This window comes from Perna viridis, chromosome 3, assembly GCF_037379345.1.
Source record: "Perna viridis isolate PV_CMFRI_1.1 ecotype Kerala chromosome 3, ASM3737934v1, whole genome shotgun sequence".
NCBI classification, from domain to species: domain Eukaryota; kingdom Metazoa; phylum Mollusca; class Bivalvia; order Mytilida; family Mytilidae; genus Perna; species Perna viridis.
In genome coordinates, this window is record NC_142447.1 from 21,259,522 (window position 1) to 21,274,645 (window position 15,124).

Genomic DNA, 15,124 nt, shown 5'->3' on the forward strand with positions numbered 1-15,124 from the left:
AAGCGTGATTGCTTATTGTGTTCTGTTTTTTACAGTGATCATGGCAACCAAATTATGATTGTCATGTCAATAAAAAGAACGTAACGGTAAAATTCCGTAATTCCGGGAAACGTTTACTTGATGAGATAACATAATGGAAGAAAAAAGAGTACGTCATGAATAAAACAATACTAAGCATAATGAGTTAACGAATTTTTAAAGATGATTAAAATAGTTGAAGAGTACTTCTTAATTTGATTTCGATGAAGCGAAAGGGAAAATATATAGTGAATATTGGAGGGGTGACAAGTCAAATTGAGATGATAGTAATAACTGCATCTCTGAACAATGTACGCTGATTGCGTATTTCTACATCTTACCCTATGATGTACGATAACACAACTATTCCAATACAGAACTTGTCACTGTTAAGGAAGCAAATCCTTTATGAATCAAATATCGTATTAATTTTCAACAGTTGACTCCTGATATCAACCACAGATAAAGAATTAGGATACAAAAAATAGGATGAAGGTTCCTTACTAGTCACCTATTCTAAAATATTAGGGTACTGTCGAAATAAACAGTTTCCATACTTACATTTTGTATAGAGCTTCGTGACAGGGCGAAATACATACAGACTATATTTTAGACAATAAACTCCGTTTTATTATAATGCAATGAAAAGGCATGTTTTTAATTCGAGTTAATTTTTTTTATAATTTACTATGGTAACCATTTGAAAATCCCCAATTTTATATATATTTCAGTGATTTTATACTTTTCTCTTTAGGAAAACACATTATTGTGAGGCAATATTTATTTCGATATTTTTGAACAACTACCATGTTATTCTAATATATTTGCAGTAATAATATGACAAATTTTGATGTTGTTTATTTCTCTTTAAGTATCAAAATTTATAATTATAAGGTTTTTTTTAATGTATTCCTGTTGTATCAACCGTCACACTTGTAATTTAGACTTATTGAAGATTTATTCACCAAACAGTTTTTGTCTTGTTTTGCGTGCTAATTGCGTGCATCGCCATAAGATTCAGTTCCTTCCCCGTAAGTAATGAAGTCTGTAAATAGTTTTATGATTTGTGTTTGAAATTGAGTTAACACAAAGATATTACCGGATCAAATATATATTTGTTGTGTTTTTCCAAAGAATTTTTTTTGGGTTATTTTAATCTTCACAGATAGACAAATATGAACAGATATTGAAGACTTTTTTATATAACTATTAACAAACCAACATTTGAAATGAGTATCCGTTCAGCTATGGTTAAACAGACGAATATTCTATATCAATCAAAAATGTTTGTTTTGTAAAAATTATGGTATGAAGACTTATTCTTCACTGACTTTGCTTATCAAACGATTTTTTATTGCAGTGCTAAAATTTTGCAATTTTGCAATTTTTTAATATTGTATCTCTTTATAATATTGAATCAATCTATTCCTGAATGTGCTATTTATCTTGTTTTTTTTTGTTATCAGCTTAAATGTGAGCTTGATCATTGTTCATGAGTTAATTTGTTTTTTTTTAAAGTTTGTTTGAACTCGTAATCTCGCATCATTTGCCTTTGTTACTTTATATGTATGATTTTAGTTACTTTATGTTCTTTGTTGTGTATGTCTGTTTTCCATGTCTGGCCTTTGTCCCTGGATTACATTCTTTTGATTACCACTATAACCTTGGTTCCCTAGATTACTCTTTCATGTTCATGTACAAAAATGTAGGCTTGAAAAGTTTTTTTTCCACATATTTCTAAAAACGCTACAATCCTTTAATAAGAAATAGTTTTTGTACACTCCGCTTTAAAGTGGTTTGTTTCCTACATATAGACAGTATATGACAGAAAACAGAACACCTAATTCCTGTTGAAGTTAAACAGGAATATTTTATATATTTGTGTATAAAACATTTTAAGATGATTTTGTGTTACTTTAAGAAATTTATACAAATGTCCAGTGCATATAATATTAGTGCGGTATTATTACCAGACAATGAATAAATTAACAGAGTTCATATGCGTTGAATAAAAACTTGATAAACTGGCTTGCTTGTTTATGGTAAAAACAAATGAAACGGTTTGTTTTGAATGATCTTTAATTAGGACTACTTAAGAAATCACCCCATTTTATTATTGTTTTAATTACCACGGGCTGACCGATTATGCCACATTAATTCATTGTTAATATCATAAAATATCGCCATAAATGGTCAGCCCGTGGTAAAACAATGATAAATTGGGGTTTCCATGATTTATTTCGATAGGACGATTACAGCATTTTTTTTTACATTTTCGTGACTTATAATTACGGTAACCTTAGACCCGCCATATTTGTCCGTATTTGGCTGTACACTTTTACGCTATGTCAGTTGAAATGGTCGGCAGTGACACTTTCCTCTTTGTATACACATGCGCATGCGTCAGTGTAATGACAGTGAAATTTTTTTCCGCGTTAGAAAGAGTGAAAATGAAACCAAGGCCAGACCAATCGTCGTAAAATTTAGCGATGCGACTGTTTGTGACTATGTACGAAGTTTTTCAAGCCGATTTAAAGGATCGAAATTTGGGATAAGCCCGCATTACACACGGGAAACCTGGGAGAACGGAAAAAAAACTTGTGCCGATTATGCTTTAAGCCAGGGAGGACAAAAAGAAAGCCTATATCAGTGAGGATAAATTGTTCATAAATGGTCAGCTATGGAAGGATAGGGATACGGCAGAGAATCACAAACCAAAAGTTCCAACTAGTGGTAAAAAGGGAAGTCGCAGGGTTCTCAAGATATGTTCATGGAATATTCCTAAAGGTATTGTGCATAAATTGAAAGATAGAAAATTTGTGCAGATTATTAATAGTTATGATACATGTACAATGTATATTGTGTTTAAATGAGTTTTGGGTAAAATGCAGAGAAGAGTTTGATTTAAAAGCATAGGAAAAATACTACGTCTCTCGTAAAAAGTGTAACGGGGGTGGTATGGTAGTATACTGTAAGAAGTGGTTAGATCCATACATCCGTATAACGGGGGTGGTGTGGTGGTATACTATAAGAAGTGGTTAGATCCATACATCCGTGTAACGTCGTTGGTGTGGTGGTATACTATAAGAAGTGGTTAGATCCATATATCCGTGTAACGGGGTTGGTGTGGTAGTATACTATAAGAAGTGGTTAGATCCATACATCTCATTTGTTAAAAATTATGTTGATGGTATGCTATGGGTAACAGACGATAAAAACATAATGAATAACGACAAGAATTTGTATTAATGTGATATATATGTTCCATCAGATAAAAATGTTTTTTTTATCGAAAACATGATTGTGATCTATTTGATGTACTTCAAGAACATATTGAGCTATTGTTTAGCAAAGGAACTGTGTCAGTTATCGGAGATTTGTCGGCGATGTACCAGACTTTATATAAGGTGAAGCAATAGACTCACAATGTCTTCCTTTGATTATGTCAATGATTGTAATAATCAAAATAGACTGGTTGAAGACACAAAAACACCTAACAATTTTGGACGACGCATTTTAGTGTTGTGCATGTCTTCGGGGCTACGTATTTGTAACGGTCGGTTTGAATGAGGTAGTGAATCAATAACATTTAACAATAAGAACAACTGTAGTACAATTGATTACTTGTTAATTTCAAATGATGATAATTAGTTAAGAGTTTTTCTGTATGTAAATGCAATCAGTATTTATGTCATGCTCTTATAGAAGCTGATTTTTTTTTGTTAAAGGCAACAACATAACTGAATGTACGTGTAGTAATCACGAATATGATATTTTTAGATGGAATAATGAGAGTGAAGAATAAATAAAAACAACATTATGATGAATGCACACAGGTTCAAAGACTTTATTAGAATTACACTGTATAGACGAAAACAGTAATATCGATCATAGCGTTGAAACGTTAAGTAAAATTTTGACTGACATCTTTGAGGAGTTTACGAAAACAAATGTTGAATATAAAAACATTGTGATGTGTGCTCAAATAAAGTCTTAAGAGTAAACAGTAATCATACTTCTTGTGACAGACCATGGTTTACAGATGAATGCAAAGTTTCATTTTAACGAAAATAGAATCGACTTGAATATAACAAAGAAGAAATATAAATGCATAGGAAATAAACTGAAGAGGCGATATGAATATCTACGTGGTAACATGTTAGATTTGCTTAAAAAGACTATTCCGAAGCGATTTTACAAAAAGTTAAAAACAAAAATGAAAATCGCGTGTTAAAAGTGAACTAAGCATTGAACAATCGAAGAACACTTCACAAACTTGATCTCCAATGAAGTTGAAGAAAACGCAGAGACTAGCGATTACAATGATACAGAAATTGTATATGAGGAACTAGATGTTTTTTTTTACATAAACAGATATAGAAACTTGTATGAAGAGGTTGAAACGTGACAAATCATCAGGTTTCGACAAAGTTATGAACGAATACATTATATTCAGTGGCCCTTTTATGAAACCAGTCTTGTGTAAACTGTTTCACTCTATACTGAATTCTGGTTATTTCCCAGATCTGTGGGCAAAAAAAAATTGTGGTTCCAGTTTACAAGAAAGGCCAACCAAACGAGCCTGGAAACTACCGCGGGATATCATTAATATCTATCATCGGAACATTTTTTACAGCTATGATCAACTTAAGACTAAGGAGATAGAGTGAAAAACAATGTATTCTTACTGATGGCCAGTTTGGTTTTCGGCCAGGGTACGGTACAACAGATGCCATCTTCGCTCTCTATTCTATGATATCAAAATCTTTCGCTAATTCGAAAAAGTTGTATTGTTGCTTTATAGACTATAAGAAAGCGTTTGATAGTTTATCTCATGTGAAATTATGGTTTCGACTTGTTAAATGTAGTGTTTCAGGGAAGTTTCTCAATATAATTAAGTCTGCGTATTCAAAAATTAAGTGTTGTATTAAACTTGACTTTTTCAATAGTAGTACAGGTCCATGTGTCAAAAGAATAGGCCTGCAGCAGCGGTAAGCGTGTCGTAAAAGGCGACTAAATAATGCTCAGAAACCTAGCCGGGGGCTAGGCGCTCTGCCCACAGAGCAAATGGGATGTGTGCCCCAGGTGGTGGAATGGGGTACCCCTGGCGTATTGCATGCTGGGGTTGTCAGGCTAAAATACGGAAAACATGACGCAAACCATAGTGTGCACCGTGTTGGGAAAGATGCAATGTTGCTCGCACGTTAAAGAATCCTGCTGTGGTATTCAATAGGAGTAGGAACCTTTGCTCTCCGCCACAGGAGGCTAAATTGCCCGACCCTACCCATCTCTTCCTTTTATCTTGTGGCAATCAAAATTTGTCGACCCTTTTATTCTTGTGTCCTATCCCTTTTTTTATTTCATTATCATCATTTCATGTTCATTTTATCATTTCTTTCATGTTCATCGCCTGGATATAGCTGAAATATTGCTTCTCGGGCGTTAAACCCCAACAATCAATCAATCAATCAATAGTAGTATTGGCCTCATGCAAGCGGAATCTTTATCACCCTCATCATAATCATTACATGTTAATGATATGGAAGTTAAACTGATAAGACGAGGATGTTAGTTATATGAACTAAAAATGTTGAATATGTTTCTTATTATGTATGCTGATGACACTGTCTTTCAGCATTAGCGAGTTACAAAATATGATTGATTGTGTTAGTAAATATTCTAGTGAATATGTTTTGAAGATAAATTTGTCAAAAACAATGGTTGTTGTTTTTAGAAATAGAGGAGTAGTGAAGACTGACGAAAAGTGGTTTGTAAATAATAATCTAATTGATGAGTTTGTTTACCTTGGTATATTGTTTAGATATAACGGTAATTTTGTCTATATTCAAAAGATGTTAGCCAATTAGGGTAGAAAAGCTTTGTTTAGTTTGTATAACAAAATCCATGATGATTGTTTTGATCATGAAACTTTATTGTCATTGTTTGATATTTATGTATTAAATTATGCATGTGAAGTTTGGGGACATCATTAGTCAGATGATACTGAAAAGGTACATTTAAACCTTTTCAAACGAATCTTGAAAGTCAGGACTTAAGCAGTTAATTATATGGTATACTCTGAGCCTGGAAAGTTTCCGATGTTTATAAATCGATATAATAAAACGATTAACTATTGGTTTCAACTGATGAATACTGATATCAGAAGGAAATACTTAAATCCATATTATTGGAGAAGACCTTCTACTTTAAAACTTGTACAATTATTGTCTGTTCATAATATAAAAGGATTCAACATTTTTGGTAAATATTTATGTCTTGCATATATATATAATATAATGTATAACTGTTATTGATAAAACCTACATATTCTCTGCCGTGTATTCTGTATCTTGTCTATTTACAAAATTGATAATGTGCATCTATTAATAAGTTATAATTTGATTATTTCAACGATGATTTATATATTTGATTTATAGATTTGTGTAAACTGCATTCTATGAGCTGTACTAGCTTACGAATAAAATCTTATTATTATTATCATTATTATTATTAGTAGTAGTAGTAGTAGTAGTAGTAGTATTGTATTATTATTTATTTGATATTAGATATGGCACTAGTTGTTTGCATTATAAGGTCACACATGTACATGGACACTATCAGGTACATGTACAACGCAAAAAATGAAACATTTCATTCATTGACAGTTGTTGTTGTTTGTTTTCATACATGATGGAGCACGTGGCAAATGCTACCATGTTCTTACGCAAGTGACATTTACGGAATATAATATTTCTTTTTATAAAATATAACGTCTATTATTTTTATTGAATTTGATGTTCTTATGCACACTACCTAAATGAATGAAAACTGCTGATATACATCGGAATGTTACCTGCGTTTGATTACTTGATATAAGGAGGGTAGTAATTTATACACACAAAAGCAACCCAAAATAAGCCACGTGCTGCTCATATAGCAATCGAAAATCAACCACATTTTTGCCGGGTCGCAAAGCCTTTTATGGACTTCATATTAGAATTACATATAGACACTTTACCAGTCCCGTGTTGATATTGTTAACACGGTTTAATGGCCAATGGATAGTTTATCACAATATCTGTAATTATAAAATTGTAAGCAAAGAAAAATATTGAATAACCACCTCCGCTTCACTCATGGGCATAACATTAACGAGATCAGAAACGGAAAAATTGGTACCACGCGAGTCTGAGATCAAATTTCACGATATGGCATACCTATGTGAAGCTTTACTGAAAATACCATGCTGATGTGATACGTCGTTGCATAGTAAACTGTGACGAAAAAGGTTTATAGGGACCAATTCAGAACGGAGGACAAACGGTCGAACGAACAGCATGATCACTATACAAAGCATGCTTTCAAAACGGTAAAATAATAATGCAATGCACTCATATATTGTATATTGTTTCTGCACATGTGCCTGCTCCTTTTTGAAATTATTAATCTTACTACATTTGTAAGTTAACTAAAATTTCGGAGAAAAAAGTTATTACTAATACTAGTTAGAATACTAGTTAGGGAATTTTGCCGAATTTTAAGAAAAAAGAGCAGAAGCCAGTAATCTTTTTTTCAAAAATGACATTATTATCCAAATGTATTTATCTTGATTTCATTGTATCAATTCATTCATATTTCATTTAATATTCATTGTACTTACTCTAATGTTTCACGCCTTTCAACATCAAATAATACACAAATATTTACATATGTATATATTTTACTTTATTGCCATGGTGCATTATTCATACATACATGTAGAAAACATTTTTAAACATACAGTAGAACTAAGGTGCTAAAGAGATATTTGCTATCTATAAAGAAAAGGAATATTGAAAAAAGTTTGAAGTGTGTGCATTTTATCAAATGATTAAATCTTTTGCTATCATTTTGAACCTGTAATATATTGTGATAAGTTTCACAAAATGAAGGTCTGCAGATTATTACACTTTTTAAGTACCATTCTTTGTAAGAATCAGGCAATGTGTGGCACATCATTTTACCTCAGTGTGTTGTTTTGCCGCAAATTATTCAATACAAATGGAAAACAACCAAAAAGCTATTTAAATTTATCTTGAAACATTTATGTCTTAGATTTTTACTGCTTATATAAGAAAAAAGTCCCGCCATTTCAGTGCATTTCGAATAAATTTCACTTATCAACATCTTAAAAAGATAAGTTTTACAAACACTTTAATTACTTTTTGGTGGGTATGAGGCATTGGATAATGCAAACAAATCTCTGCGTTAATTTTCATCTTGGGCCACACCTTTTACATATTTTGCCTGATTCTTAGACAGAGAAGTACTTGAAGGATCTGCCTGATTTTTTTCATTTATCTGTTCGTTAAATGTATTATAGCTCTGTTGGTTTCACGTATATCAAATGAAATTTTAACGACATCAATGTGCACAGATAGCTTATAATCACACAAGAAAAGTAACCATTAAAGATAACCAAAATATTCTCTGGTTCTAAGATGTGTATCTATTTGCATTTCTTTTTCTTTTCTTTCCTGTGTCTTGTTTCATTGTTAGACCCTCGCAATTATTTTTCAGTTTGAAATGCTTGATAAAAATTGTAGATCTTATCTCACTATGCGTTTCTCGGCAGCTCGACTCGAAAACACTGAAATATTTGAATCTATTATACGTCTGGCCGAATTTTCATGTCAGGTATATTTAAGATGTAGACCTAGTATCAGAGACATAACTCAATGGAACGTTTGCAATTAGCATATTACATCAATCTCAAGTAAGCATCAAAGTAACTTAGACTGATTTCATTCTGTTTAAAATGAAAGCATGATACGTTTCGGTGAAATTGAATATGATACAAACAAATCACTGATCTCAAGAGTTATGTCCCTTACCCTAGGTCTACCTCCTTAAAACTTTTATTTTTATACTTTTATTGTATAATAATGTCAGTCTCCTCCCGTTTAAATAAATTCAAGAAACAGTATAATGAAAACAGATGTAGTAAAATACCACAAGAAAATAATTGCAACACTAAAGTTCTTAAAACAAAAAGGGGTACCGTTCAGGATCTATGATTCATGACATGCAATCATTTTAAAGACTCGAAAATTTCATTTCTGCATGAACACGCACGAATTCGGTAATTAATTCACTTTTCAAATTAAATTCTTAAGGGAAACGAAGTGAAATGGAATAGTAATGACCAGCTCCTTTTTTCAAATTGCACCAATTCTATCCGATGCCTTAACAGGACTTAATTCCCATAATTCATAATGTATTCGGGATTGTGACGAATCCCAAGGCGACATTTTTGTCATTATCGAACGTATAATAGTAGTGAATGGATACACATAAAAATGTTTGATTCTTTTAATTTGTGTTAAAACGACAAGAGACACTTTATGTGTTTTTTGATGTTCCTACATATATGGCTTATAATAATATACGATTCGAGTCACTTGTCATTATTCATACTAATATATATGCCCTAGCATTATTAAAAGTGGCTGAAATGTTTATTTGAAATGGGTCAAAATGAGTAATTGTCAATCTTTTCAGAGATAAACACAGCAACTATCTATCCTCTGGTACAACAGATCAACAAAGGAAACTTTCATCAAAGAGCACATGAAATTTCATGTTTATGTATCAAATTGGCAAATTTTAAATTTGTAAATTCATTTGATTTTCGTTTTTATTAAGCAACGAATGACTTAAACTGCCTTTGAATTCTAATTCATTTTTTAACCAATATGCTTTTTCAAAACCACTTTATATTTTAGAGAACATCATTAATTAACCCTGTTTTAGATAAGCCTCTTGATTTGGAGTTTATTAAAATGGAGAGTGAAAAACCACCAGTTGCAGATATTCTGTCGATCATGAATTGTCGTATATGTAATACTGTCTGCATTCCAAGGACAGAGAAAGTAGAATAATATGTGTATTGCTGAGTGCAGAGTCTTTTGATGAACCTTGAAAATTTTGGAATTATCAAGACAGTCTTGATTTATTGTAGTGTCTCGAAAACCGCATTTTTGCTAGATACAACAGTTTTTCATGCGGCACCTTGCCGTATAGAAAAGTCATTTCTTACAGGTCCAATTTTCTTGAGCAAACATCATTATATATTATAATTGTAATAAACTTTCATCCCTAATTAAACAAGACTCCTACTATTGTACTGCATCATAGTAAAACGTAATTTCATTGGCCTTAAAATAGGAGATCTATACGCAAATAATTGGCGCATGCCTACTTCAAACTGCCCCAAAAGTTTCTGTATTAAGTCAGTTTGCCGATCCAAGCTTTATCAGCAAGTACACATCTAAGGAAATGTACAAATTACCTATAATTATATGTAAAGTTACAAGAATCAAAAGGTACGAGTAATGCATTCCGCATTCGGGGGTGTTGTGTGGTTAATTTCTCGATTTTGAAGCTTTATTCATTATTTGTGTGTTGTATAATCACATAGGATTGTTTTTTCGACGGATTTCATCTTGTTTGAATTCCTGCTGGTGCACCTGGTCCATGGTTTCTTTCTTTGTGTTGTTTTTATTACTTCATGTGTGTGTGTGTGTTTCGTTCATTCTGTCTATTCTTTTTCCTTGGATTATATACTTTCGGTTAACATTTGAACCTTGGTTCCGTAGATTACTCTTGAATCTTCTATATTCCTGTACTGCCGATTATTCATGCTTTCATGCTTTGATGAACAAAATGTGTTTAATGTCATTCGTCACAACACATAGGTAAGTTGAATCAAAAGTAAAAAAATAAAAAAGCTAAAGGAGAATATTTAATGAAATGTATTTATTTAGTGTTTCATACAAAAATGAATTATTAAAGAACAAAAAAGAGCATAAAAAGGAAAAAAAAATATTGCACAAAATATGAGTTAACCCATATAGTATCTTAACATCCAACGTACAACACATAATTTTATTCACAGGTATGCATTGTTCAAAATATTCTGTTTCTGTTATGCAAAGGAAAAAGGGAATTTGGAGCGCTTATTGTTAAAAAAAAAAAAAAATATCAAATATTGAAAGTGTTATTTATGAATTTGACAACTTGACCCTAAACAACTAGGAAAACAGGATTTGCCTGAAGTTTACCAAATATAGAAATTTCATGATTTTTCTGGCAAGGAAATAGTGTCCATGTCCAGGAAATATCTACATACTGATAGGGAAAAAAATCATAATTTATACCTTACCATAATTGAAAACATAATGTTGCTTCTAGGGGCGTAAATATTGTATGGAAAAAACCGACAAAATTTGACCATTTTTATACAGTTTTGGTAGTATTAGGCATCAAAGTGACACCATTATTATGTCATTGCAATGAACGAAACCACAAATAATTCATTTACCTAATCATTATATAATTAATTATGATTGTTCACCTCTAAGTCATTAAAACAGAGTCGATATTTTTATACACTGTACATGGATGACATATTTTTAATTTGTTTACCATGTTCATAACTGAAGACAGAATGACAAAGCAGTAATTAGAAAATAAGAATACAATACAGACAAAACCAAATATAACAAATAAAACAAAGACAAACATAAATAAATAATTTCACATTTCAATAACTTAACTTACCAATACAGAAACTTGTTTTTCTTAAAGCATGCTTAAATTTTTTGCAGTTGAGTCATTGAGAATAGTGTACTGTGATAGTTTTAAATTAACATACAATGTATGAACAAATTAGAAAACAGTGTTACCGCAAGATCAACAGTGTACATAACAACAATTTCTTGAGCATTTACAATTCAACTGTATTGAAGGAAAATACTCCTGATTCTTTGATTCCATCCTCTTTAGCATTCATAGACATACTTCATGCTGCGTTAATAAAAGTTATGTTGTGTGCGTCAATTTATCGAGTTCCCGATAGGTTAAAATAACGTTTATTTAGTGACTTTCTTTGCCTGACGTTTCTTACAAAATAAGGAAATTTAGATTTTATACATCACAATTGATTTATCACTGTCGTTTATAACGAATAACTCATTGTTTTCTTCATTGAATGCTAGTTCTGTTGCTGTATTGATCCTATTTCGCTCAGTCAGTATAATGATCTTTTCCGTCTTGAGATATTCTGTGAATATTGTTACTATACTCACCTGCCACGTAGATATAACCTTTGTTGTTAACTGCAATACCTACAGCTCCACTAAGCTCAGGATTGCTATAGACTTCAGTTTCTTTTTCTGTTGGCGTTACAACGTATACTGAATCACAATTCCAGACAGTACAATATATATCTCCTGACTGATGGACACACATATCCTTTGGATCGATTCTCGTAGTGATCTCCTTTAGTACTTTACCACTGATATCTATCATTGTTAGTGTCTTGATGCCACTCCTAATCCATATAATACCTTTTCTGCAGTCAATAACGTAACACATTCGACCAACCTTTATTTTTTATCGAGTGAAAGTTCTGGCAGATTTATGGTCTGTAAAAAGTCTGTACCTGTCGATACCAGAGCTGTGTTACTATCATAAAGAGCAACACGACTTGGGTAAAAGTCTAATCTGACTGAATTTAGCTGAGACCCATCAGTGTTACAGAAGTAAATGAATTGGTCACGTGACTGCAATAGGGCCATCTGCGACGCCGTTATAAAGCAGCCTCGAAATATCCGAAAATTCTCACCTAACGTTGAAGCCTTGAATGATGACACAACAACATTTTTATTCGTTTCGATTAAAGTCTTACTTAACTGTTCAAATTCAAGTTTTGATGGTCTTTGAACTTTTGGTTTCCTTATTTCAATTTTTCCAAACGATTTCACCCAGTTTTTTAAAATTGTCTACAAACTCAGATGGAATAAATTGTACGATATGTTCATTGTGCTGATCACTTGTTCAGTGCGATGAACCTTTTGATCACGGATCTTAACAATGTGAAACAAATGATTTCAGTTGAACTATTTTTCAAGATTATCAAGTCAGCTTCCCATTGGCGCAGAACTGGTAAACTTAGCGAAATTGAACTTTTCTCTTGTTCTTTACGAATTCTGTCATATATTTCATCAATTTCTTGTAGTAAATTGTTCTCCAGTTTATTAAGATGTGCTATAATCCTCTGTTTAACCTTGCCTTAATTTTGCCTTTAAGGTTGCCAAATTTTCCTTTGTATTGGTCTTCTGGTTAATTTCTAGATTTCGTATGACATCTTTTATTCTATTTTCTGTATCTATAATTGCAGTTCCACGTTTCAACCCCTCGGAAGCGTCATTTAATGACATGATTTGATGGCATATTTTATGAGTTTTAATACACACATGGTGCAGACAACAGAATCATGCTGACAGCAAAAAAGAGCTAGCTTTTCTTTCGGATGTTTTTCACAGTATGTTGACAAATTCAACAGATCAGATGTTACACCATTAATTTCACTAATCTTAACAACTTTATAAGGAGGAGATAGCTTTTTATGGAATCTAGAACAAGTACCACAAACTGGTTCACTACAGTCGACAAACCAAGACACTACATTTTTCTCTTCTTCGTCTTCTCGCAGGCAAGCGGCACAAAATTTACTATCTGCCATGCTGCCAAAAGTAAGTAAAGTATATAAATATCTTCATGATCACATGCATTAGAAATGCACTTGGCATAAAAATAATATTGTTGCATTTTAAAAGTATTATTGAATGACTTCTCATGCCCTTAATTGTTTAATTTATTATCGAGAAATGCACAATAAATGAATCAATAACGTATGATGTGTCAATAGTTTTGTTTTTAAGTTTGTACATTGATGAAAAAATTTGGTTTCGCCACAACTCAAATTCGAATGTGATAGTATTTACAAAAGTAAAATGCAATATATATTTATGATTTTATATACAGTAAAGCACCTGAATGTTATTTGGTGAGAAAACATCCACTATGAATTTTACACTACATTTATCTTCGAATAAAGATAAGTAACGATATACTGTCATGCTTCTATTCATCTTTTCTCTACGTATTTTGTTTATTTATTTTAGGAGATGGTAGCACACCTGAATGCCAACACAAAATGTCTATCCAGGGAATAACTTTGGAAAAACTAATTGCCGTTTCACATAATAGACATTTCACAAGTAAGAAGTAAATAAACGTGAAATACATTCAGCATACCAAATGAGCAGAATAAATCTTTTGTATAACTTCATTAAAAAAAAATAAATGACGCAAAAAGGACGCCTCTTTTAGGAATATAACTTAGTCATGAGATGGAGACGTCCGGCCATTGGATTCAACAATACATTTTTAATCATTTGAAAATATATGTCGTTCCAATCAGTACATCGAAATATGCAAGTTGTTTTATTTGTTTTGTCTTGTTGTTGTCTTTTTTTTTCGTTTTGTTGTTATTTTTTTTTATTTTTATTTTGTTTTGTTATGTTCTTTTTTACACGAGGTCTAGGGATAAAATTTGGCACATTTCACGTTGTATGTTAACAAGTCATGGAAATGTTAAAAGAAATTGCTGCATGACCGTATATTTAAAGTTACAAAAAGATAATTAGACTTAGAGATCAATGTGTAAAACGTCTTGGTATGATACCTACATGTATATGGGTCTATTTAATGGGGTATTGGGCAGCGAAAAATGAGGTCTGATCAATTTGAAATATGGTATAGATAATGGATGATGGGGCATGGGAGATCAGAAATGGTGAATTAGTATTAATTATGCACAAATTAATGATAAACGTCTTTTTGCACAAATCATAAACGAAAATTATTGTATTAAATTAATAATTACAATTAATAAATTTTGTAACATGCATAATCAATTGTTTATGCGTATTATACCCCTTGAAACGTTCACTTTCCCATTTTAGCGTTCGTGTATCGTTTATCGTGCGTTTACACATCGTTTGTGTTCGTTTAAACGTACGATACAAGCGTTTGTGTATTTATGTATTTTGATTATTTCCTTGATTCAACTGTTATTTTTTATATTATTTGCTATTATTAATTTATATATTTTAATTAATTCAATTTTCTATTTTCTTTTTCATCATTATTTGTTAATATTTTTGTTCATCTTTCGTCTATTGTTGCGTTTAAACGCACGCAGTGCTGTGAGCGTTCG

General features: G+C 31.8%; 1 pseudogene; it reads right to left on the reverse strand.

Annotated features, from left to right (window-relative positions):
• Nucleotides 1–12,021: 12,021 nt before the first annotated feature.
• LOC148621413 (transcription intermediary factor 1-beta-like) lies at nucleotides 12,022–13,585 on the reverse strand (annotated as a pseudogene).
• Nucleotides 13,586–15,124: the final 1,539 nt, after the last annotated feature.